Source organism: Bufo gargarizans, chromosome 3 (assembly GCF_014858855.1).
Source record: "Bufo gargarizans isolate SCDJY-AF-19 chromosome 3, ASM1485885v1, whole genome shotgun sequence".
Lineage (NCBI taxonomy): Eukaryota > Metazoa > Chordata > Amphibia > Anura > Bufonidae > Bufo > Bufo gargarizans.
Genome location: NC_058082.1, coordinates 103,879,656 through 103,905,162, shown reverse-complemented (window position 1 = coordinate 103,905,162; position 25,507 = coordinate 103,879,656).

The window sequence follows — 25,507 nt, the reverse complement described above, 5'->3', positions numbered from 1 at the left end:
ACACAGCCTTATTTCACCTTAAGGACCAGGCCATTTTTTGCAAATCTGACCAGTGTCACTTTAAGTGGTGATAACTTTAAAACACTTTGACTTATCCAGGCCATTCTGAGATTTATTTATTTTTGTCACATATTGTACTTCATGACACTGCTAAAATTGGGTCAAAAAAGTTAATTTTTTTGCATAAAAAAATACCTGTTTTACCCAAAAAATTGAAAAAATTAGCAAATTTCAAAGTTTCAGTTTCTCTACTTCTGTAATACATAGTAATACCCCCAAAAATTGTGATGACTTAACATTCCCATATGTCTACTTCATGTTTGAATTATTTTGGGAATGATATTTAATTTTTTAGGGATGTTACAAGGCTTAGAAGTTTAGAAGCAAATCTTGAAATTTTTCAGAAATTTACAAAAACCCAATTTTTAGGGACCACTACAGGTCTGAAGTCACTTTGCGAGGCTTACATAATAGAAACCGCCCAAAAATGACCCCATTCTATAAACTACACCCCTCAAGGTATTCAAAACTGATTTTACAAACTTCGTTAACCCTTTAGGTGTTGCACAAGAGTTATTGGCAAATGGGGATGAAATTTGAGAATTTCATTTTTTTGCCTAATTTTCCATTTTAACCCATTTTTTCCACTAACAAAGCAAGGGTTAACAGCCAAACCAGACTGTATCTTTATTGCCCTGACTCTGCCGTTTACAGAAACACCCATATGTGGCCATAAACTACTGTACGGCCACACAGCGGGGTGTAGAGTGAAAGGTGCGCCGTATGGTTTTTGGAAGCCAGATTTTGCTGGACTGTTTTTTTTGACACCATGTACCATTTGAAGCCCCCTGATGCACCCCTAGAGTAGAAACTCCATAAAAGTGACCCCATCTAAGAAACTACACCCCTCAAGGTATTCAAAACTGATTTTACAAACTTTGTTAACCCTTTAGGTGTTGCACAAGATTTAATGGAAAATAGAGATACAATTTCAAAATTTCACTTTTTTGGCAGATTTTCCATTTAAATTTTTTTTTTTCCAGTTACAAAGCAAGGGTTAACAGCCAAACAAAACTCATTATTTATGGCCCTGATTCTGTAGTTTACAGAAACACCCCATATGTGGTCGTAAACTGCTGTACGGGCACACGGCAGGGCGCAGAAGGAAAGGAATGCCATGCGGATTTTGCTGGACTGTTTTTTTTACACCATGTCCCATTTGAAGCCCCCCTGATGGACCACTAGAGTAGAAACTCCCAAAAAGTGACCCCATTTTAGAAAGTACGGAATAGGGTGGCAGTATTGTTGGTACTAGTTTAGGGTACATATGATTTTTGGTTGCTCTATATTACACTTTTTGTGCGGCAAGGTAACAAGAAATAGCTTTTTTGGCACTTTTTTTTAGTTTGTTATTTACAACATTCATCTGACAGGTTAGATCATGCGTTAATTCTATAGCAGGTTGTCACGGACGCGGCGATACCTAATATGTATACAATTTTTTTTATTTATGTAAGTTTTATACAATAACTTCATTTTTTAAAACCCAAAAAATGTTTTAGTGTCTCCATAGTCTAAGAGCCATAGTTTTTTCTGTTTTGGGGCGATTATCTTGAGTAGGGTCTCATTTTTTGCGGGATGAGATGACGGTTTGATTGGCACTATTTTGGGGTGCATATGACTTTTTGATCGCTTGCTATTACACTCTTTGTGACTTTTTTTTTTTTTTTTACGGTGGTCACCTGAGGGGTTAGGTCATGTGATATTTTTATAGAGCCGGTCGATACAGACGCGGCGATACCTAATATGTATACTTTATTTTTATTTATGTAAGTTTTACACAATTATTTCATTTTTGAAACAAAAAAAAATCATGTTTTAGTGTTTCCATAGTCTAAGAGCCATAGTTTTTTCAGTTTTTGGGCGATTATCTTGAGTAGGGTCTCATTTCTTGCAGGATGAGATGACGGTTTGATTGGTACTATTTTGGCTCTACATGCGACTTTTTTGATCACTTTTATTACCTTTTTTGGGAAGTAAGGTGGGCAAAATTTCAATTTTCTCATAGTTTTTATTTTTTTTATTTTTATGGCGTTCACCATGCAGGGAAAGTAACATGACCGTTTTATAGATCAGGTCGTTACGGATGCGGCGATACCTAATATGTGTAGTGTATTTTATTTATTTAATTTTTATTCAGTGATAAATGTTTTTTTTTTTTTCTTAACTTTTTTCACTTTTTTTTAAAAAAAATTGACCCAGACCCACTTGGTTCTTGAAGATCCAGTGGGTCTGATGTCTGTATAATACAGTACAGAACCCTATATAGGGTTTTGTACTGTATTTTACTTACACTGAACAGATCTATGCTTTTAGCATAGATCTGTTCAGCACCATGGACAGCAGGACGCTTGAGCATGCGTCCTGTTGCCATGGGAACCTTCCCCGTCTGCCACAACTTCGCAGATGGGGAAGGGTGAGGACGTGGGCCTGGCGGGGGGCTCTCTCCCTCTCCATCGGGGGGCTGCAAAGGCACAGCAGCCCCCCGATGGGAGAGGGAGGGAGCCCCTTGACCCTGACAGTTAACCTTTTCCATACCGCGGTCTGTACGGACCGCGGTATGGAAAGGGTTAAACGGCTGACATCTGCACAGATGTCAGCCGTTTATACCAGGGTGTCAACAATGTGCTGGCACCCTGGTATAACCCATTAGAAGCCAACGAATTTTCAAGGGGAGGCGGGCGGGGGATCGCGATCCTGCCTGCCGCACCGCCTCCCGCAACGCCCCCCCTGCACCACCCGCCGGCATCAAATCGTGCGGGGGTGCAGGGGGGGTGCAAAATCTTGATTTTAGGCACTCTAAAGGGACCGCGGGGATCAGAAACTGCAAAAAGCGCAGCAAACCGCAGGTCTGAATTGACCTGCGGTTTGCTGCGATCGCCGACACGGGGGGGTCACATGACCCCCCCTGGCGTTGTGACAGGATGCTGGCTGAATTATTTCAGCCGGCATCCTGTTCAGATTAACCCCTGGGGCGCCGGAATGCCTATTTAAAGTTAGGACGTACCGGTACGTCCTGTGTCCTTAAGGACTTGGGAAATAGGGCGTACCGGTACGTCCTGTGTCCTTAAGGGGTTAAAGACACAGCAATAACAACATTCCAGAGGTAGATAAACTTAGTCTCATGCATGCAGAGTAAAGTTGTTGATTTAAAAAAGGTTATCAGCAGTAATACTGTGCTTGAGATGCTACTCAACAAGTAATGGTCAATCACCCAAGCTTCCACAGCAGCTCCACCATGACTTCACATTGGTCATACTCATGTAGTACAATATTCAGGGTCGGACTGGCACACCAGAGGATCCTCCAGTGGGTCCAGGGTATGATACTATAGTAGGCCCCAAAGGTCCAGGAGAAAAGCCCATTTTGGTTGCCCTTGGAGTCAATCACTTACCATTAGAGTCTATTTCTTTGATTTGGTGATAGAGGCCTTGAGAATAATTTCCTCTACTGGGCCTAAGGAACCCCCAAGTCTGACAAGAAACTACCTTCAACTTTGCACTGATCTTGAAGGAAATATATGGCTTACATGTTTTCTTACTAAAGCTGCAAATTAAGATGTATTATTATTCACTTTCGATCAGTTTTTATCTGTTTTTATATAAAAATGGACTTTTTACTGTTCCATGTATGTCACTGACCTCCTAATGCTCGTTCCTTGGGTGATTGCAAGGAGTAGGTGGCACAAAAAAACATTATTTGCCAGCAGCAAATCTTCCTGTATAAACAGTAACAAGTGCTCATTACCATACAGATGGGATGATGCATGTATCTCTCTCCTCTGCTTAATGATAGGAGGTTATCAAGAATGAACAGTTAATTAGCCCATGTAAAAGAGTCTTTACATGTGGACAGGTCACTGTGGAGGAAAGTGAGGGATATGATCTGCCCCATCACTTTTTACAATGCTGTGATCTGTGCTTCCTATTACCAGCATTATGATAGATCTGTAAAAGTTTTGCTTTTAAAAAAATCCTTATACTTCTGTTGATCTCTACAACAGTACACGTGTCAGCCTGTTGTGGGGTCAGTTGACAGGAAGAAAATTTCAATATATTTTTAACATAGAATAAAACTTTTTTTTACAGCAAAATTGCCCAAAAATTTAAAGAAATTGCCTATTTTAATAATATATTTAGCATAAAAACTTTTAGGGCCACAAATATACACAAATTGTGTCTGCTGTTTTTTGTCCACAACATGTGGCCCTATCACATGATTTTTTATAGGCCTTCTTTAGTGCATCTTAGATCAGTTTCACTGTGGATGACATTTTGAAGTCTGTGATGTTGTTTGGTACAAAGAAGTTGCAGAAGCCAAAATTTATAACAAAATAGTACAGCAAAATACTTTACAGACAAAAAAATGCATCAAAGTAAAAAGAAATGCACCCTAAGGTGTTCATAGCCTTCATAGCATATTGGGAACCTGTCACCTAGAAAATGCATAATTAACCGCCAGGAGTACCTTATTGCAGCCTGTAGCATGATTATAAAGGTGTCTTTTCTGTACAATGTGCCAAAAGTCTGAAAAAAGACTTTTATTCAGCTGGCCACGCTATGTAAACGTCAAGGGGGCAGCGGCTTTCTCATGTGAAGTCAAGCGTGCCCCGCCCCCTCTCCAACCCCTTAGCGCTTAATTGGTAGGAATTACATTTTCTTCACCACTGGACGCTCAAAAGTACTCTTGCGCTTGCGCTGTGTCCCTGCAGTGCCAGCGCCTGTGCACTGTTTCACTCCGCTGTGATGTAGGCTCAAAGATAAGGCACTCACACATTAGAGCCTGGGCATGCGCGGGTCTACGCTCAAGCGCCCAGCAGTGAAGGAATTGGACATCCTATCAATCAAATACTAAGGAGGCGAGAAAGCCGCTGCCCCCTTGACTTCAAGACTATCGTTTACATAGCGTGGCCCATTGAATGAAAGTCTTTTTTCAGACTTTTGGTGCATTGTACAGAAAAGACACCTTTATAATCATGCTACAGGCTGCAATAAGGTACTGTTGGCGGTTTAATATGCATTTTCTAGGTGACAGGTTCCCTTTAAATAAAGCTAGAGGAACTAATGGATGTGCTAAATATATCTCCAAGGTTTAAGATGTTCAGTAGATTTGGCACATCTTGGCACAAGTTATAATCTTTTATTTGTATCTCTACTTTAGATGAGTATTTTGTGCCAATAAACTGTGTGCATGCCATTATTAAATCTGGCACACTGAATAAGTATTCTAAGAATAAGAACCAACATGGTGAGTGTGCCACAAATGACTGTCCTTAAATGACTGTTCTGCATAATAAATGCCAGCCAATAAAACATGTGCTGAAAATTTGGCACAAGTTAAAAATAAGACACAACTACTGCAATAAATCTGCCCCATTGATGTTACAGTACCAAGATAATAGACTCACATTACAGAGAAAATGGACTGATCCCTCAGTGGGGACCAAAGAGAATAAAACTTAACATTTAATGGTAACTGCATTAGAATAAGCGGCACAAAAAAGGATACAAAAAATGGACAAGCCCGGATGGGCCAGAAGACAAAAGCACGAAAACAGACCAGTGTAAAGAAAGGAACATTCTCACCCGGATAGTTGATGGACGGATAGGTCTATGTAGACGAAGCCCGGTTAGCGATGCCTTAGGGGAGATGTCCAGTTCTTGGAAAGTGGTGGTCACTGGAGAGCGTGCGTTAAAGATGGTACTGAAGATTGCTTAGTAGTAGGCAAGGTCGGGAACAGAGTCCCTAGTGTGTCCCTGGAGGGAGGGAAGGGGCTAGTAGACCCTGCCTACCTATACGGAGTGCTTGCTCTGCAAGGAGCGACCCCGTCCGGATACCTAACCCTGGTGCGGGCCGGTGTCCCTAGTATGCCCTATAGATGTCCTGACGTGTCACGTTTCAGTTGGGAAAAACTCATCAGAGGACGTAGAAAAATACAGGGTAACAGGCAGTGTGGCACCTGTAAAATTAGCAATACTAATAGCGAGATGGGCTAGAAAAACTGTCTACAAGTTATGAGCTAAGTCATTGGGCCAAAAATGGCTAAAGGACAAAAAGAAATGGACCAGTGGGGCCTATCCGAGCTCAGGGTACGGTGGCCAGGCCAGTGGGACCGGACAACAAATTATCTTCACAGAGGGACCGCAAGTGCTGGCAAGCCAGTGGACTGTCTTAGCACATTTGAAGCGCTGCAGAGCGCAGTGTGGTCACTGTGGGGCCCAAGTCATGGGGTGTATAGTCAGGGGCTGTCGGCCCCAGATATCACATTACAGAGATAATGAAAGCAGTGACGTCACAGTACAGCAATAGTAAACACTGTGATATCACAGTATAGCTATACGTAAAGCAGTGACATCACAGTACAGAAATAGTAAACACAATGATGCCACAGTACAGAGATACTAAACAGTGATGTCAAAGTACAGACATAATAAACACACTTATGTCACAGTACAGAGACACTAAAAACAGTGATGTCACAGAACAGAGATAGTAAACACACTGCTGTCACTGTACAGAGAAACCAGGGACTGGTATAAAATGTTTTATCAAAAATGAAATAAAAACATGACAATTAGCTACCTGTTTGATCAGTGGTCCGCCGTCGTCATCAGGCTGCTTCCTCACTGTAGGTACAAGGTATATACTGTATATACACAATGATGACCGGGAAATTACATAATTGGTTTGTAATGTGTAAAGCACTGATAAATACATGATGCAAGAAAAGTAAAGCATGTAAAGGAAATTGAAGATGATCCCAGCATTAAGACAGCTATGCTAAAAATAATGAAATGATTAAAATAAGCTAGGCTGAAATATATGAGTATTAAAGGACAGGAAGCGACATCACAAACGTTACCTAGAGACAGGTAAACATTAATGTGCACACCTAGAATATACTGAGGGAAATCCCAAAAAGCCAGAGTGAAAGGGAAACAGTGCTACCTATTTCTAATCACTGTTTCCCTTTGACTCGGGCTTAAAGAGGTTGTATCATAATGGACAATGGGACCTACGCAAGGTGGTGGCTAGAGGACTCCGGTCCGGCCACCACAACCATAAAAGTGAATGGAAGTGTACCAGCCACCGCTCCCATTAATTTCTATGGGGCTGACGGAAATAGCCGAGCCAGCGCTCGGCTATTTTCGCCGGCCCCATAAAAAATGAATGGAGGGTGGCTGCGCATGCGCAGTACGCCCTCCTTCACTTGCGGGGCTCCGTTCTAGATATAGGTGTGGGTCCCAGCAGTGGGACCCGCACCTATAAGACAATGGGGGCATATCCTAGCGATATGCCCCCATTGTCCATGATGAAACAACCCTTTTAACAGACATGGCAATGGCACATGCAAGGTTCAGAGCAGCAATGCGCCAAAAGAGGAATGAAGTGGAGTTGTATTGCGGTGAATATGAAGAAAAACCTCTGCATTGTGGTAAGTAGAGTAACCCGTTATTGGGCAAAGACCCATTAGTGGATATGAAGGTATCACATCAGATGGACCTACATAGAGAAAATAAATAACAGAATAACTAAATTATATCTGCAGAGGTTATAATTATATTGTATGATATAAATACACCAAACACTGTTGTTTAACTGTCTCAATGGTCTATTTAGGGCCATCAGGAAATTATGTATTAAGTTTAAAAATACAAAAGGATTCTCTGTTTTCTAATGTTTTTAGTCTAGATGAATGAGACCCCGGAATTTGGTCGATGACAACTAATTGAAGGTAGCTGGTGTCTTTGCCCAATTATTATCATTAAAGTGGTGAACAAACTCCATGGCCTCATTCTCAGTCCCCAGCCATATAAAAAACAGATTGTCAATGAAACATTTGCTCAAGCCAGTGAAATGGAGGAAGCGCAGGTACTGTGCGACGAAGAGGCACTCAAACACCCCATAAACAAGTTAGCATAACTAAGGGAAAAACATGGCCATCACCCAGCCCCAATTTATAAATACAGCCTTCAAATTGCTTTAATAAGGAATTCCAGTTGGAGGTCAGAGTAAAGGGAGGTAATGTCTAATGTAAGAAAAGAAGAGGTGTGTAGAATTCCTGAGGTGGAAAGGGAGTTCCACTACATATTCTTATAAGTACAAATCTACAATATGAGATAGACACAAAATAATGGACCCAATTTCCGAGATTATGGGCCAACCTGGGGGTTTGTGATTGACGTGCAATTTCAGTAAGAAATAAAATATAGGGGTTCTATAGGAAGCAGGGTGGACTGGGAACTTAAAGTGGCCCTGGGAAAGGTGGTTCCAACTTGTAGGGGGGGTCCAAATTAACTGAAGCTGGGGTCAGCAATAACATTGCACAAAATACCGTCCCATCAGAACCATTTATCATGGATTTCCCGTACCTGTCCAGGCTCCAGTTGCGAGATCTCCAGCTTCAGCGCAACTTTGCCAGGAGTGACACGCTGCTAAGCAACATTCCCTGGTGATGAGACAGCATCCTTAGCAACAGGCAACAGGATGTGCAGCGGACTGAACAGCAGGGGCAGTATGTGAGTGCACGGTGGGCTGATGGGGGTAGTAGTCGTACTCACGGTTTTGCAGCTCCCTAGGTCGGCGTGCAGTGATGAGGAAGACAGCACTAAATTCTCCGGGGCACTCTCTATTGCAGGGAAAACCTGCCAGATGGAAGTTGAGGTGCCCTTGATGGTAATGGGTATGCTTAGGGTGCTTTGGGGGCTGGGCCCCTGTGTTCATGACACCAGCACCGTGAAATGCAATTAGGAGATGAAGTGGAATAAGGATACCGGGTTTCTTAACAAACTCACAGTACTTTACTGAAGCTGATCCAAAAGGTCATCAATGTATGCAAAAGTAATTTACAGAAAGGCAGCTTTTACAGTGATTCAGATTAGTTCCCAAAAGTTGCATAAGGGGCATTTTTCTATGACAATCAATCTCCCTTGTTTCTCCAGGCTGGAGGAATGTACTATCTCTGCTGTACTGTATAATCATATACTTCTGTATCCCCTCTAGGAATACTATATTCTGACAGATGGCCTTTCTGTCCTTGGTTATGGTGGGCACCTTGTAGCTTAGAATCTCTCCACATAATGCAAAGGAGACTAGAGCCTGATAAACAACAGTTACCTTCTTTTGCCAATATTCTCACTCCCTCTGAGTTGCCTGGTTCTTCTGTAATCTTTCCCTTCTATGGGCTGGTACACAGAACTAACTTTGGAGTTTTTGTAACTCTCCAAGATAACTGCTGGAGTGCAGCTTTGTCCTCAGACATCACACACACACTGACTTCCTTCTCCTCTGTACTTTGTGCAGGGTGGAGTCAGCCCTGGGAGGCTTGTTAGAACCTCCCCCTCTCTATACAACTTTATTCACTCATATAAAAGCACAATTTACATGAAACAGTATTATACAGTATGTTTCAGGACACTGCACCCCCCCCCCCCCCCCCCCGCTTTAATGTAAGTCGTCCTCGGCACACTCTTGCTACGCTGATGCATCACCTGAAAAATATAAAAAGAGCATGCATGCATATACACAGTACCATTACCCTATTCTTGTGGTTTCTCTTCTTTGGCTATAAGAGAATTGGATTAGGCATATACATCAGAAGCATCACAATATAGCATGGGTGACAAGGGCCATAGTTTCTCTTGTAACCAGGGATCTGGGGGTGCTGACCTGGCACAGCGAACAGTAAAGATCAGGATAGCCCATAAGGTAAACAACAAAAAGGAAATTTCTCAGAAGGCTCACAGGGCATGAGTCCATTCCCTGGGCACAAAGCTTGATGGAGCAGAACATTACGGAGGGCTTTAGTACGTCAAAGTCCATCTCTGGGCACATGACTTGAATGTTGCAAAACAAGGGTAAAGGAGTCTTTAGAGAGTCCTTAGAGCAAGGCAAATAATTAAGGCAATGAGTTTCTTACCCTGGCTCTTTAGCTCTAAATGATGCAGGAATGCAATAACAGTTAATCCCGACATCTGGCAGGTAGTTGGTAGTTGGTAGGCCGGTCGGATATTCGAAGTGGCTGTGACTCTATAGGCCTTGGTTCAAAGTAACTTGGTACATCTTGAGCTTCTGAGGATCCTTCACAGGGTAGTTCTTCTGGCTGAAGTGGGGCTGTATTAGTCTGTGCAGGTACAAAAAAAGTTAAGCCATGGTGTAAATAACCACTGTAGCGGATCTGAGTCTAATAGTAATTTTCCAATAAACTGTGTTGGTTCCGCTAGATCAGGTGATTTTTCAGACGATTGTTCTGTGGATGGAGTTTTTTCTTGGACAATCTCTTTCAAAGACAACTTGAGACAGTTGTGATGCACTATTTGTGGTGCTCTGTTCTCTTTGGTGATTTTGTAGATATCAGTCTCAGGATTAGGAATAGCTGGGATGACCTAGGGGTATCTTTCCCATTTACTATCCAGCTTACTAGTGTGATGATTATTTTTCAGCCACACATAGTTACCAATTTTTAAGGGTTCTTCTTTTGCAGACTGATCATAGTCTTTCTGCTGCTTTTGGCGTGCATTTGCCATGCAGATCTGGACAATCTTTTGGGCATCAGCTAGGCATTTTTGATGTTCACTCATCCAATCTGTTTGTGGTAAAGGATTGATGGAATCTGGAACTTGTACATCCAAGGTAAGATCTGTAGGTAATCTGCCTTGACGGCCAAACATAAGGTAATATAGGGGTGTATCCAGTTGAATAATGAATGATATTGTTGTAATGATACATCAATCGAGGTAGTAGAGTTGGCCAATCAGTTCTTTTAGCAGGTGGTACAGCTCTCAACATTTCAATCAAGGTTTGGTTCATTTTCTCGCATTAGTCCATTACCTTGAGGATGGTAAGCTGTTGTTCTCATCTTCTGACAATTGTGAAGTGAACATAGTTCATGGAAGAGTTGGGATTCAAAGACAGATCCTTGATCTGTGAGAATCTTTTCAGGGCATCCATAGGGCAACAGGAAATTCTTCCAGAAAACGTTTGCAGTGGTTTTGGCTGTCAAGTCTTTAACAGGTACAGCTACTACAAATTTGGTGTAATGATCAATTTTTGTCATGGCGTAGGTATATCCCGAGCGACTTGGTTCTAGCTTTTCGTGATCATTGGCCACTATTTCTAAAGGTGTTCGGCTTACAATGGGATGTAATGGTGCTCTTTGGTCATGACTCTCATTTCTTCCAATGGCACAAGTAGAACATTCTCAACACCAATTTTCAAGCACCCAGCAGTGAAGGAATTTGACATCCTATCAATCAAATACTAAGGAGTGGGCAAGGGGCGGAGCACGCTTGTCTTCAGACGAGAAAGCCGCTGCCCCCTTGACTTCAAGACTATCGTTTACATAGTGTGGCCCATTGAATAAAAGTCTTTTTTCAGACTTTTGGCGCATTGTACAGAAAAGACACCTTTATAATCATGCTACAGGCTGCAATAAGGTACTGTTGGCGGTTTAATATGCATTTTCTAGGTGACAGGTTCCCTTTAAATAAAGCTAGAGGAACTAATGGATGTGCTAAATATATCTCCAAGGTTTAAGATGTTCAGTAGATTTGGCACATCTTGGCACAAGTTATAATCTTTTATTTGTATCTCTACTTTAGATGAGTATTTTGTGCCAATAAACTGTGTGCATGCCATTATTAAATCTGCCACACTGAATAAGTATTCTAAGAATAAGAACCAACATGGTGAGTGTGCCACAAATGACTGTCCTTAAATGACTGTTCTGCATAATAAATGCCAGCCAATAAAACATGTGCTGAAAATTTGGCACAAGTTAAAAATAAGACACAACTACTGCAATAAATCTGCCCCATTGATGTTACAGTACCAAGATAATAGACTCACATTACAGAGATACTGAAAGCAGTGACATCACAGTACAGCAATAGTAAACACCGTGATATCACAGTATAGAGATACGTAAAGCAGTGACGTCACAGTACAGAAATAGTAAACACAGTAATATCACAGTATAGAGATACGTAAAGCAGTGACATCACAATACAGAAATAGTAAACACAATGATGCCACAGTACAGAGATACTAAACAGTGATGTCAAAGTACAGACATAATAAACACACTTATGTCACAGTACAGAGACACTAAACACAGAGATGTCACAGAACAGAGATAGTAAAGACAGAGATGTCACAGAACAGAGATAGTAAACACACTGCTGTCACTGTACAGAGAAACCAGGGACTGGTATAAAATGTTTATCAAAAATGAAATAAAAACATGACAATTAGCTACCTGTTTGATCAGTGGTCCGCCGTCGTCATCAGGCTGCTTCCTCACGGTAGGTACAAGGTATATACTGTATATACACAATGATGACCGGGAAATTACATAATTGGTTTGTAATGTGTAAAGCACTGATAAATACATGATGCAAGAAAAGTACAGTATGTAAAGGAAATTGAAGATGATCCCAGCATTAAGACAGCTATGCTAAAAATAATGAAATGATTAAAATAAGCTGAAATATATGAGTATTAAAGGACAGGAAGCGACATCACAAACGTTACCTAGAGACAGGTAAACATTAATGTGCACACCTAGAATATACTGAGGGAAATCCCAAAAAGCCAGAGTGAAAGGGAAACAGTGCTACCTATTTCTAATCACTGTTTCCCTTTGACTCGGGCTTAAAGAGGTTGTATCATAATGGACAATGGGACCTACGCAAGGTGGTGGCTGGAGGACTCCGGTCCGGCCACCACGACCATAAAAGTGAATGGAAGCGTACGGCGCATTACCAGCCACCGCTCCCATTAATTTCTATGGGGCTGACGGAAATAGCCGAGCCAGCGCTCGGCTATTTTCGCCGGCCCCATAAAAAATGAATGGAGGGTGGCTGCGCATGTGCAGTGCGCCCTCCTTCACTTGCGGGGCTCCGTTCTAGATATAGGTGTGGGTCCCAGCGGTGGGACCCGCACCTATAAGACAATGGGGGCATATCCTAGCAATATGCCCCCATTGTCCATGATGAAACAACCCTTTTAACAGACACGGCAATGGCACATGCAAGGTTCAGAGCAGCAATGCGCCAAAAGAGGAATGAAATGGAGTTGTATTGCGGTGAATATGAAGAAAAACCTCTGCATTGTAGAGTAACCCGTTATTGGGCAAAGACCCATTAGTGGATATGAAGGTATCACATCAGATGGACCTACATAGAGAAAATAAATAACAGAATAACTAAATTATATCTGCAGAGAAGGTTATAATTATATTGTATGATATAAATACACCAAACACTGTTGTTTAACTGTCTCAATGGTCTATTTAGGGCCATCAGGAAATTATGTATTAAGTTTAAAAATACAAAAGGATTCTCTGTTTTCTAATGTTTTTAGTCTAGATGAATGAGACCCCGGAATTTGGTCGATGACAACTAATTGAAGGTAGCTGGTGTCTTTACCCAATTATTATTTTTTTTAAACTCGTTTTATTGAGAATAACAAATGAAAATTGGTACAGTACATACTTGACAATAGCACAATGCACTTACATGTATACACATATTCCTCATTGAAATCTTCCGGTACATATTTGATGAATTACAAATCTCCAGATACATTGTATGAGAGAGTCACAGAGATAAGAAGGTGCACAATAACCCACATCCGAAAATAAAGTACAATCCTTTCCCTCCCCTCTTTCTTACATACATGATGAAGATCTAAGGTACACAGTACTATGGATTTCACGCCAACAGCATATGAGAGGGTAATGCAGTAGCTGACGAAGAACACCAAGAGCCCCAAATCTTATCAAATTTCTGGGGGCATTTTCTATTACTATACATTATTTTCTCAAACGGCAATATCTGGTTTACCAGTGCTTTCCATTGGCCTACAGTCGGCGGTCTGTCCGCCATCCAACGTAGTGCTATGGCCTTCCTAGCAAGGAACAGGGACTCCCTTAAAAAAATACAGACATATAGGGGGTGGGTATCACAATCCACTACTCCCAGAAGGCAAAGCTTGGGGCAGCATGGAATTACCTCTGCAACTAGGGTAGATAAAGTGTCCACCACCTTCTTCCAGAATGGTTGTATGTAGCGACAGTCCCAGATAAGATGCCAGAAATCCGCGTTAATCTGAGCGCATCTGTGGCATCTCGTGTGGTCTAGCCTACCCATCTTGTGCAAATAACTTCTGTGAAGAATGAACAATTGAATAAGCCTGTTGTTAAGGGCAGGCGACACAGTAGATGGCGCACTCATGGCTTCAGCCCATTCCACATCAGTAATCTGCGTCACCCTCTCCTTCCACCTAGCCTCTACCAGCAAGGGTTTGGATCTCACTTTAAGATCAAGAAGATGTGTGTAGAGGTTCGAGACCATCCCTCCAGGGCCCTGTGTCTTGAAAATGCCTATTAATGGGTATTTGGAAATGCCTTTTGTACTCCCTCGAAATTGGGACTGGACAGCATGTCGTAGCTGCAAAAATCTATAAAAGTGAAGCCGCAAAACTCCAAACTTCTCTTGTAGCTGAGAAAAAGAATATAGAACGCCCTTCTCATACAAATCCCTCAGTGTGAGTACTCCATAGTTCTTCCAAATAGTTCTCCCTTCACAATGCTGTAGGTGTGGGAACATGGGATTATTCCATAACACTATCTCTTCAGGAAGGTCTTGGTATTGCTGGAGCTTCGCAGCTCCCCAAACCTGATGAGCTAACCTATGTATGGGTAGTAGTCGACTCTCTATTACATGTGTGTTTTCCAGAATCGGCCACAAGGTTGACAGACCCAAATGACACTTCAGGTAATATTCAGAGTTTGGCAAAAGGGTCTGTGAAACCCAAGTGGTCAAGAATCTGAGCTGTCCTGCCAAAAAGTAAAGAAAGAAATCCGGCAAAGCCGCACCTCCTTGTTGCCAACCCCTCTGCAGGGTATCAAGGGCTAGCTTCCTTCTCTCCTTCCCCCACACAAACTTCGCTATAACAGAGTGTAGCCTCATAAAGAAGCTCTTCGGAACTGGGGTGCATGCATGTCCTAGTAGATATAATGCTTTAGGTAAGAGAATCATCTTGACAAGGTTCACCCTGCCCATTATAGATAAAGGCAACATAGTCCAGGACCTGAATTTGTCTACAGCATAAGACTCAATAGGGACAATGTTAAGTTGGTGTGACATTGCAGTGTCCTTGGTGATAATAACTCCTAGGTACTTAAAATGCTCCACCACCATAAGATTGTGATATACAGGGGGCCATCCCGGGGACCATAGGGGCATGAGAGCCGATTTGGACCAATTAATGCGTAAGCCAGAAAAATCTCCAAATCTATTAATCAGGTCAATCGCCCGTGGCAAGGACAAATCTACTGAGTCCATAAACAGAATAAGATCATCAGCATACAGCCCCAGTCTATCCTCCCTGCCTCCCATCGACACCCCTTTAAAAATATCATCCTGACGTATTCTAATGGCCAAATGTTCAATAGCTACTGCAAAGAGCAGCGGGGATAGAGGGCATCCCTGCCGGGTACCCCTGTGCAAAGGGAAAGTAGAGGACAGGGAGCCATTGACCATAATATTAGCAGTAGGTTGGTGATAAAGCACCCTTATCCATCTGACAAAGGTGGGACCAAAACCAAAGCATTCCAGGACATTCAACAAAAACTCCCACTCAATTGAATTGAATGCCTTGGCCGTGTCGAGAGATGCTAAGGCCCACTGTCTGCCGTCTAAGCATCCCACCTGCTCCACCACCTGGGCACGCCTGATGTTGTTGATGTGGAGCGGCCCGGTATAAATCCAGATTGATCCACATGAACAATTGAGCCAATCACTTTGTTCAATCTATTTGCAAAGATCTTAGTTAAGATTTTATAATCTAGATTCAACAATGATATCGGGCGATAAGACCCGCACTCTAAGGGGTTTTTATCTGGCTTTAGGAGGACCACAATACAGGCGTCATATAGCGTATCTGGTAATTGGCCCCTTTCCAGAGAGGCGACATACATCTTACGCAATTGAGGCCCCAAGATATCCTCGTACTTGGCATATACCTCCAGGGGAATGCTGTCTGGGCCTGGGGACTTTCCCAAGTTTAAGCCCTTAATCGCAGCAGTTACTTCCTCTGGTGTAATCTCTTCGTCAAGAAGCCCCCTGTCCAAGGGGGATAATTGAGGATGAGCTACCTCTCCTAGGTATGATCGTAAATCCGACAAAGTATACTGGTGTCTCGATGAATACAGATCACTATAAAATTCCTTAAACCTGGTCAATATTCCCCCAGGATCCTCTGCCACATTTCCATCCTCTGAATGCGAATGATCGGGGGAGCCATAGTGTTGCGCCTGACCACCTGTGCTAGGAGCTTCCCTGTCCTACTGCCCTGCTCAAAAGCTTGTTGCTTAATAAAGAAAAACCTGCGATCGCTCTTCTCTTGCAAATACATCATATAATTCCTACCTCTCTGCATCCATTCTAGTCTATTCGCCTCAGAGGGATCAGTAATGTATGCATTCTCAGCTGCCTTGCATAGCGCACCCAGCTCATCCTCCTTAAGTCTCCCAGTTTTCTTAATGTATGATATGGATGACTTGATACATCCCCTCAGAAAAGCTTTCAGGGTATCCCACAGTATAAGAGCATTGCTATTTCCCTCTGAGTTAAGATCTAGGAACACCCTCAACTGGTCAGGTATACGGTCAGTCATGCCCATTAGTGACAGCCAAAATGGGTGTATGCGAAGACCATGACTGCGGGACCCCCCATCAGATGAGATCAATGTCCCCACAATGGGCGCAGGATCAGACGGTCCCTGAGGCACATACCTAACATCTGAAATTGCGAGGCAAACTTGCGCATCACATAGCATATAATCTATGCGAGAGAGTGCCCCCCTGGAAGGCGTAAAACAGGAAAACTCTCTGACAGACGGGCTTCTCTCCCTCCACACATCCAACCATCCCAACTCAGATATAAAGCGTTTAAGACGCGAGTCCCCCACACGTGCACCTTCTGCATGGAGACTGGTCCGGAACCTATCTAATGACTCATCGCCCACCAAATTAAGATTCCCCATACACAGTACTCCGGCCAGTGGGAATTGAGCTGCAAAACCCGCCGCGGCTTGCAAAACAGAGAGACCAGCAGGAGGAGGTATATAAACACCAAGCACAACATAGGGCACACCATTCAAATGCGCAAACACAAAAACATACTGGCCTTCAGGATCTATCACTTCCCGGTGTACCTCCCACCTAACCGACCGGTGAACCAGCAAGGACACACCCCTAGAGTATGACGTGCCAAAAGCACTTCTAGCCCACTGAACCCATGGTTTTTGCAGTCTGCCCGCAGTTTCTGCTGTGACATGAGTCTCCTGGAGGCACAGTATATGCGGAGAATATGTACGGACATGCGCAAATACCGCCATACGCTTCCTAGGACCTCCCAGACCACGCACATTCCAGGACATACACGTCACAGATGCCATTTGTTCTGTATAAAAATCATTACGTAGAATGTACCAGGAATCCCATGAACATATGCAATAAACCTATCGCAGCAGTGTATATCGTAGCAATACATAGAGCACCAATTGACATAAAAACAGTTAAACCAAAAACCAAACATTAAATCCCAGCGAACCTGGCAATGAAGAAATCTGAAGCATGGAACATTTGTGACCATGGTAGTGGGGGACCTGCACAGTGTAGAGATGATATATACAGGTGCAGGTGAAACAGCAAGCTCCCATAATCAATTACAAGTATGGTCATACATTTATCACAGTGCAAACTTAACCTGAGACACATGTTAGACATACCCACGAGTCTCTCACCCCCGTCGGCTGTCCTGTATAATGCTCATGAGGTAGTCCAGTGGAATCCCCACCGCACAAAATGGGGGAAAACGGCTGGTGATCAAGTCCCGGACGGAATCAGAAAACAAACACCACCACTCCCAATACAGCATCACCTCATCTTTGGGGCACATTCCGGGGCCTCACTAGGAGCCAGTCCTCGGCCTCCCTAGGGTTGTTAAAGAAATGCGATTTCCCGCCATCTAGGACCCTCAAACGGGCCAGATAGGCCATGGAGTATTGTAAATCCAGGTCCCGCAAATGCTTCATTATCGATGTGAAGGTATCCCTTTTCTTTTGTAGCTCTGCTGAGAAATCCGGATACAAGGATATGTTGGCAGATCCAAAAGTGATGGTTTGTTTGATTCTCGCTTTGGAGAGGATAAGATCACGGTCCCGCCAGTTAAGCATGCGGGAGCCCCAGGTGGAGGCATCCGAGCAGGGACCCGGTGGGCTCTCTCCACCGCATAGGCCGCCGAGAATGATGCGTCCGGGAATGTCGATTTGAACCATCCTTCAATAAACGTGGAAGGATCGGATCCCTCAGACCGCTCAGGCATTCCCAATATACGAATGTTGTTTCTTCTGGAGCGGTTCTCCAGGTCATCGCATTTCTGGCGCCACATTTCAACCGCTCCTTCCACAGCAGTCATCCTAGCCGCCAAGGGTCTGGTAGTGTCTTCCAGCTCAGACACCCTTTCCTCAGTGAGCCGAACCCGCTCTCTCAATTGCTGAACGTCATGGTGCAAGAGGCCCAGGTCCACTCTGACCTCCTCTATCTTGCCAGTAAGTGACGACTGGCAACCCATGATAGCCGCCATCAGCTGACTGTGAGAGGATTGCAGGGTAATTTCGGGTTCCTCCTCCATCTCCGCCGCTGGGGCTTGTCCAGCTTGCCCCCTGGTTAGCGGTGCACGAGGAGAGGAGGTGGCGGCGGCGCCATATTGTGACTCTTGGCGGGCAAACGCCTTCAAGCGATCCGCCGCTTGTTGTGCCTTGCTGGGACCCATGGCCAAGTTCTACTGTCTCCGGGGATTCCACAGCTCAGGTTAGATTAAAAATAGCTGTATTACCAGCTCAGGATTGCTCAGGATGGAGTTATGGAGCCGGAGCCGCTCTCAGACACGTCCGGCCATGTCGGCAGTTGGCCACGCCCCCCTCTTTACCCAATTATTATCATTAAAGTGGTGAACAAACTCCATGGCCTCATTCTCAGTCCCCAGCCATATAAAAAACAGATTGTCGATGAAATATTTGCTCAAGACAGTGAAATGGAGGAAGCGCAGGTACTGTGCGATGAAGAGGCACTCAAACACCCCATAAACAAGTTAGCATAACTAAGGGAAAACATGGCCATCACCCAGCCCCAATTTATAAATACAGCCTTCAAATTGCATTAATAAGGAATTCCAGTTGGAGGTCAGAGTAAAGGGAGGTAATGTCTAATGTAAGAAAAGAAGAGGTGTGTAGAATTCCTGAGGTGGAAATGGGAGTTCCACTACATATTCTTATAAGTACAAATCTACAAAATGAGATAGACACAAAATAATGGACCCAATTTCCGAGATTATGGGCCAACCTGGGGGTTGGTGATTGACGTGCAATTTCAGTAAGAAATAAAATATAGGGGTTCTATAGGAAGCAGGGTGGACTGGGAACTTAAAGTGGCCCTGGGAAAGGTGGTTCCAACTTGTAGGGGGGGTCCAATTAACTGAAGCTGGGGTCAGCAATAACATTGCACAAAATACCGTCCCATCAGAACCATTTATCATGGATTTCCCGTACCTGTCCAGGCTCCAGTTGCGAGATCTCCAGCTTCAGCGCAACTTTGCCAGGAGTGACACGCTGCTAAGCAACATTCCCTGGTGATGAGACAGCATCCTTAGCAACAGGCAACAGGATGTGCAGCGGACTGAACAGCAGGGGCAGTATGTGAGTGCACGGTGGGCTGATGGGAGTAGTAGTCGTACTCACGGTTTTGCAGCTCCCTAGGTCGGCGTGCAGTGATGAGGAAGACAGCACTAAATTCTCCGGGGAACTCTCTATTGCAGGGAAAACCTGCCAGATGGAAGTTGAGGTGCCCTTGATGGTAATGGGTATGCTTAGGGTGCTTTGGGGGCTGGGCCCCTGTGTTCATGACACCAGCACCGTGAAATGCAATTAGGAGATGAAGTGGAATAAGGATACCGGGTTTCTTAACAAACTCACAGTACTTTACTGAAGCTGATCCAAAAGGTCATCAATGTATGCAAAAGTAATTTACAGAAAGACAGCTTTTACAGTGATTCAGATTAGTTCCCAAAAGTTGTATAAGGGGCATTTTTCTATGACAATCAATCTCCCATGTTTCTCCAGGCTGGAGGAATGTACTATCTCTGCTGTACTGTATAATCATATACTTCTGTATCCCCTCTAGGAATACTATATTCTGACAGATGGCCTTTCTGTCCTTGGTTATGGTGGGCACCTTGTAGCTTAGAATCTCTCCACATAATGCAAAGGAGACTAGAGCCTGATAAACAACAGTTACCTTCTTTTGCCAATATTCTCACTCCCTCTGAGTTGCCTGGTTCTTCTGTAATCTTTCCCTTCTATGGGCTGGTACACAGAACTAACTTTGGAGTTTTTGTAACTCTCCAAGATAACTGCTGGAGTGCAGCTTTGTCCTCAGACATCCCACACACACTGACTTCCTTCTCCTCTGTACTTTATGCAGGGTGGAGTCAGCCCTGGGAGGCTTGTTAGAACCTCCCCCTCTCTATACAACTTTATTCACTCATATAAAAGCACAATTTACATGAAACAGTATTATGCAGTATGTTTCAGGACACTGCACCCCCCCCCCCCCCCTGCTTTAATGTAAGTCGTCCTCGGCACACTCTTGCTACGCTGATGCATCACCTGAAAAATATAAAAAGAGCATGCATGCATATACACAGTACCATTACCCTATTCTTGTGGTTTCTCTTCTTTGGCTATAAGAGAATTGGATTAGGCATATACATCAGAAGCATCACAATATAGCATGGGTGACAAGGGCCGTAGTTTCTCTTGTAACCGGGGATCTGGGGGTGCTGACCTGGCACAGCGAACAGTAAAGATCAGGATAGCCCATAAGGTAAACAAAAAGGAAATTTCTCAGAAGGCTCACAGGGCATGAGTCCGTTCCCTGGGCACAAAGCTTGATGGAGCAGAACATTACGGAGGGCTTTAGTACGTCAAAGTCCATCTCTGGGCACATGACTTGAATGTTGCAAAACAAGGGTAAAGGAGTCTTTAGAGAGTCCTTAGAGCAAGGCAAATAATTAAGGCAATGAGTTTCTTACCCTGGCTCTTTAGCTCTAAATGATTCAGGAATGCAATAACAGTTAATCCCGACATCTGGCAGGTAGTTGGTAGGCCGGTCGGATATTCGAAGTGGCTGTGACTCTATAGGCCTTGGTTCAAAGTAACTTGGTACATCTTGAGCTTCTGAGGATCCTTCACAGGGTAGTTCTTCTGGCTGAAGTGGGGCTGTATTAGTCTTTGCGGGTACAAAAAAAGTTAAGCCATGGTGTAAATAACCACTGTAGCGGATCTGAGTCTAATAGTAATTTTCCAATAAACTGTGTTGGTTCCGCTAGATCAGGTGATTTTTCAGACGATTGTTCTGTGGATGGAGTTTTTTCTTGGACAATCTCTTTCAAAGACAACTTGAGACAGTTGTGATGCACTATTTGTGGTGCTCTGTTCTCTTTGGTGATTTTGTAGATATCAGTCTCAGGATTAGGAATAGCTGGGATGACCTAGGGGTATCTTTCCCATTTACTATCCAGCTTACTAGTGTGATGATTATTTTTCAGCCACACATAGTTACCAATTTTTAAGGGTTCTTCTTTTGCAGACTGATCATAGTCTTTCTGTTGCTTTTGGCGTGCATTTGCCATGCAGATCTGGACAATCTCTTGGGCATCAGCTAGGCATTTTTGATGTTCACTCATCCAATCTGTTTGTGGTAAAGGATTGATGGAATCTGGAACTTGTACATCCAAGGTGAGATCTGTAGGTAATCTGCCTTGACGGCCAAACATAAGGTAATATGGGGTGTATCCAGTAGAATAATGGATGATATTGTTGTAATGATACATCAATCGAGGTAGTAGAGTTGGCCAATCAGTTCTTTTAGCAGGTGGTACAGCTCTCAACATTTCAATCAAGGTTTGGTTCATTTTCTCGCATGGTCCATTACCTTGAGGATGGTAAGCTGTTGTTCTCATCTTCTGACAATTGTGAAGTGAACATAGTTCATGGAAGAGTTGGGATTCAAAGGCAGATCCTTGATCTGTGAGAATCTTTTCAGGGCATCCATAGGGCAACAGGAAATTCTTCCAGAAAACGTTTGCAGCGGTTTTGGCTGTCAAGTCTTTAACAGGTACAGCTACTACAAATTTGGTGTAATGATCAATTTTTGTCATGGCGTAGGTATATCCCGAGCGACTTGGTTCTAGCTTTTCGTGATCAATGGCCACTATTTCTAAAGGTGTTCGGCTTACAATGGGATGTAATGGTGCTCTTTGGTCATGACTCTCGTTTCTTCCAAGGGCACAAGTAGAACATTCTCAACACCAATTTTCAATATCTTCTCTCATGCCAACCCAATAAAATCTTCGGCGGATGGTAGCTTATGTTTTTTGTACACCAAAGTGTCCTGACCTATCATGGTACATTTCGAGGACAATTCTAGCATCTTGGCATGTATATAATATATAATTTGATGCAGCCGATCATTGGTAACAGGATCTAGGGTTCTTCTTAACATTAGTCCCTTTTGCATAAACAGTTGCTTTCTGTGTCTCTATAACTTGAGCAGCTCTAGATCTGCATTCTTTCTGCATATTATTTCTGGTGTTCCTCCACTAGTGAAGAAATCTTGTAGCTCACCTAATACTCTGCTCTCTGCCTGCAACTTGATCCACCTTTCTTTCTCAACTTGGGGTTCTGGATTTCTCTGCTGCTGGAAGCTGCGGACTTCTTTCCCTTTGTCTTTGATGGTGATAACATCTTGTTGGCAATGAACTGATCCCCAGAAGGGGACAGAGGGAATAAAACTTAGCATTTAATTAGATCATATAAAATAGCGCACAAAGGAACTTAGCAAAATAATGACAAAATGGTGCCAGTATGAATAGATAAAAGGAACGCTCTCACCCGTTATGATCAAGATCGATTTGGCCCATCAATTGGGTGCCATTTCAGGATACCGTAGAGTGCGTCTTTCAATTCAATGTTGCTGCTAATACTGGAGACCATGCGAAAATGCTGCCAAAAACAATTGCTGCGATGTAGGTAGGGGTCAGCAGTGAATTCCCTATTAAAACCCTGATAGAGGGAAGGGGCTGATGATGCCCTACCTACCTATACAGAGTACTTGCCCGCAAGGGGCGACCCCGTCCGGATACCTGTCCCTATTGAGGCCGGTATCCCTAATTCACCCTATAGAGACTCCCGACGTTTCACGTTTCATTTTCAAAAAAACTCATCAGGGGAAGTATGTGATTCAGGGTGGCAGGCAAAACAAGCCTATAATCAGAGGAAAAATAAAAATTGGCAACAATTAAAGGCGTAAGGCTAAACACACTGAGCCGGGCCAATGGGACCAATATGGCTCAGAGAAGATTGCCAGGCCAGTGGAATCAGGCAAAAAATATATACACAGGAGGACCTAGATACCGGCATGCCAGTGGGCAAGTGTCGGCATAATGTCATAGAGCATATAGCATAGCGAGGTCCCTGTGGGGCCCAAAAGTGGGGTAAGTAGTACAGGGCTGACAGCTGTACTACTTACCCCACGTTTTGGGCCCCACAGGGACCTCGCTATGCTATATGCCCTATGACATTATGCAGACACTTGCCCACTGGTGTGCCGGTATCTAGGTCCTCCTGTGTATATATTTTTTGTCTGGTTCCACTGGCCCGGCAATCTTCTCTGAGCCATATTGGTCCCATTGGCCCGGCTCAGTGTGTTTAGCCTTACGGCTTTAATTGTTGCCAATTTTTATTTTTCCTCTGATTGTAGGCTTGTTTTGCCTGCCACCCTGAATCACATACTTCCCCTGATGAGTTTTTTTGAAAATGAAACGTGAAACGTCAGGAGTCTCTATAGGGTGAATTAGGGATACCGGCCTCAATAGGGACAGGTATCCGGACGGGGTCGCCCCTTGCGGGCCAGTACTCTGTATAGGTAGGTAGGGCATCATCAGCCCCTTCCCTCTATCAGGGTTTTAATAGGGAATTCACTCCTGACCCCTACCTACATCGCAGCAATTGTTTGTGGCAGCATTTTCGCATGGTTTCCAGTTTTAGCAGCGACATTGAATTGGAAGACGCACTCTATGGTATCCTGAAATGGCACCCAATTGATGGGCCAAATCGATCTTGACCATAACGGGTGAGAGCGTTCCTTTTATCTATTCATACTGGCACCATTTTGTCATTGTTTATAGCCAACACAGGCATGTCCTTTATGTTATTTTGTTAAGTTCCTTTGTGCGCTATTTTATTTGATCTAATTAAATGCTAAGTTTTATTCCCTCTGTCCGCTTCTGGGGATCAGTTCATTGCTTTTGATATTTGGGAGTATTCTGGACAAGCTTTCCATATAGCTTGACCATTCTGTACTTATTTTTCAATAACATCTTGTTGGGCAAAATGTTTGTAGAAAGCCGGCCTCTCTACTTCTTCCCAAATGTCTTCCTGTTCAGTAGCGTCTTCTATGGTAGGCAGGCGGTATAAGGCATCTGCATTTTCATTTGACTTGCCTGTCCTGTAACTTGACCACGAAGTTGTAATTGGCAAGACGGGAGGCCCATCTTTGTTCTAGGGCTCCTAACTTGGCTGTGTTGAGGTGCGCCAGCGGGTTTTTATCAGTATAGGCCACAAATGGTATTACTGTTAGGTAGTCTTTACATTTTTCAGTGACAGCCTACACAAGTGCGAGGAATTCCAGCTTGAAGGAACTGTAGTTCTGGTCATTTCTTTTGACACCTTTAAGAGATCTGCTGGCATAAGCAATTTCTCTCTCCTTACCTTCTTGCAGTTGAGACAGGACAGCTCCCAGACCTTTCTTACTGGCATCAGTGTAGAGATGGAATGGCTGTTGGTAATCTGGATAGCCTAGGATAGGTGGTTCGGTCAACTTCTTCAAGAGTTGGAAAGCAATATCTCTGTCTTCATTCTATTCGATTGGTATGTGGGCTTTCTGGTACTTCTTGGGTTGTCCTCTCACGAGTTCTTGTATCGGTTCAGCAATCTGGGTGAAGTGAGGGATGAAACCTCTGTAGTATCCTGCAAAACTAAAGAAACTTCTCACTTCTTTTACTTTGGTAGGAGTAGGCCAATTCTCGACTGCAGCTATCTTCAATGGATCAGGCTTCACACCTTCAGAGCTGACAATACTTGACTTCTGGTTTAAGCAGGTATCACTTAGAGGGTTTGATCTTGAGTCCGTGCTTGATGAGGACTTGAAAAACTTATGCAAGATGTTTTAAAGGGTTTCTACCACCACATTTTGACCTAATTAGCTGTCAGACACTAGCAATCAGCTAGTGTCTGCTCTACCTAACCATGCTATTGTAAT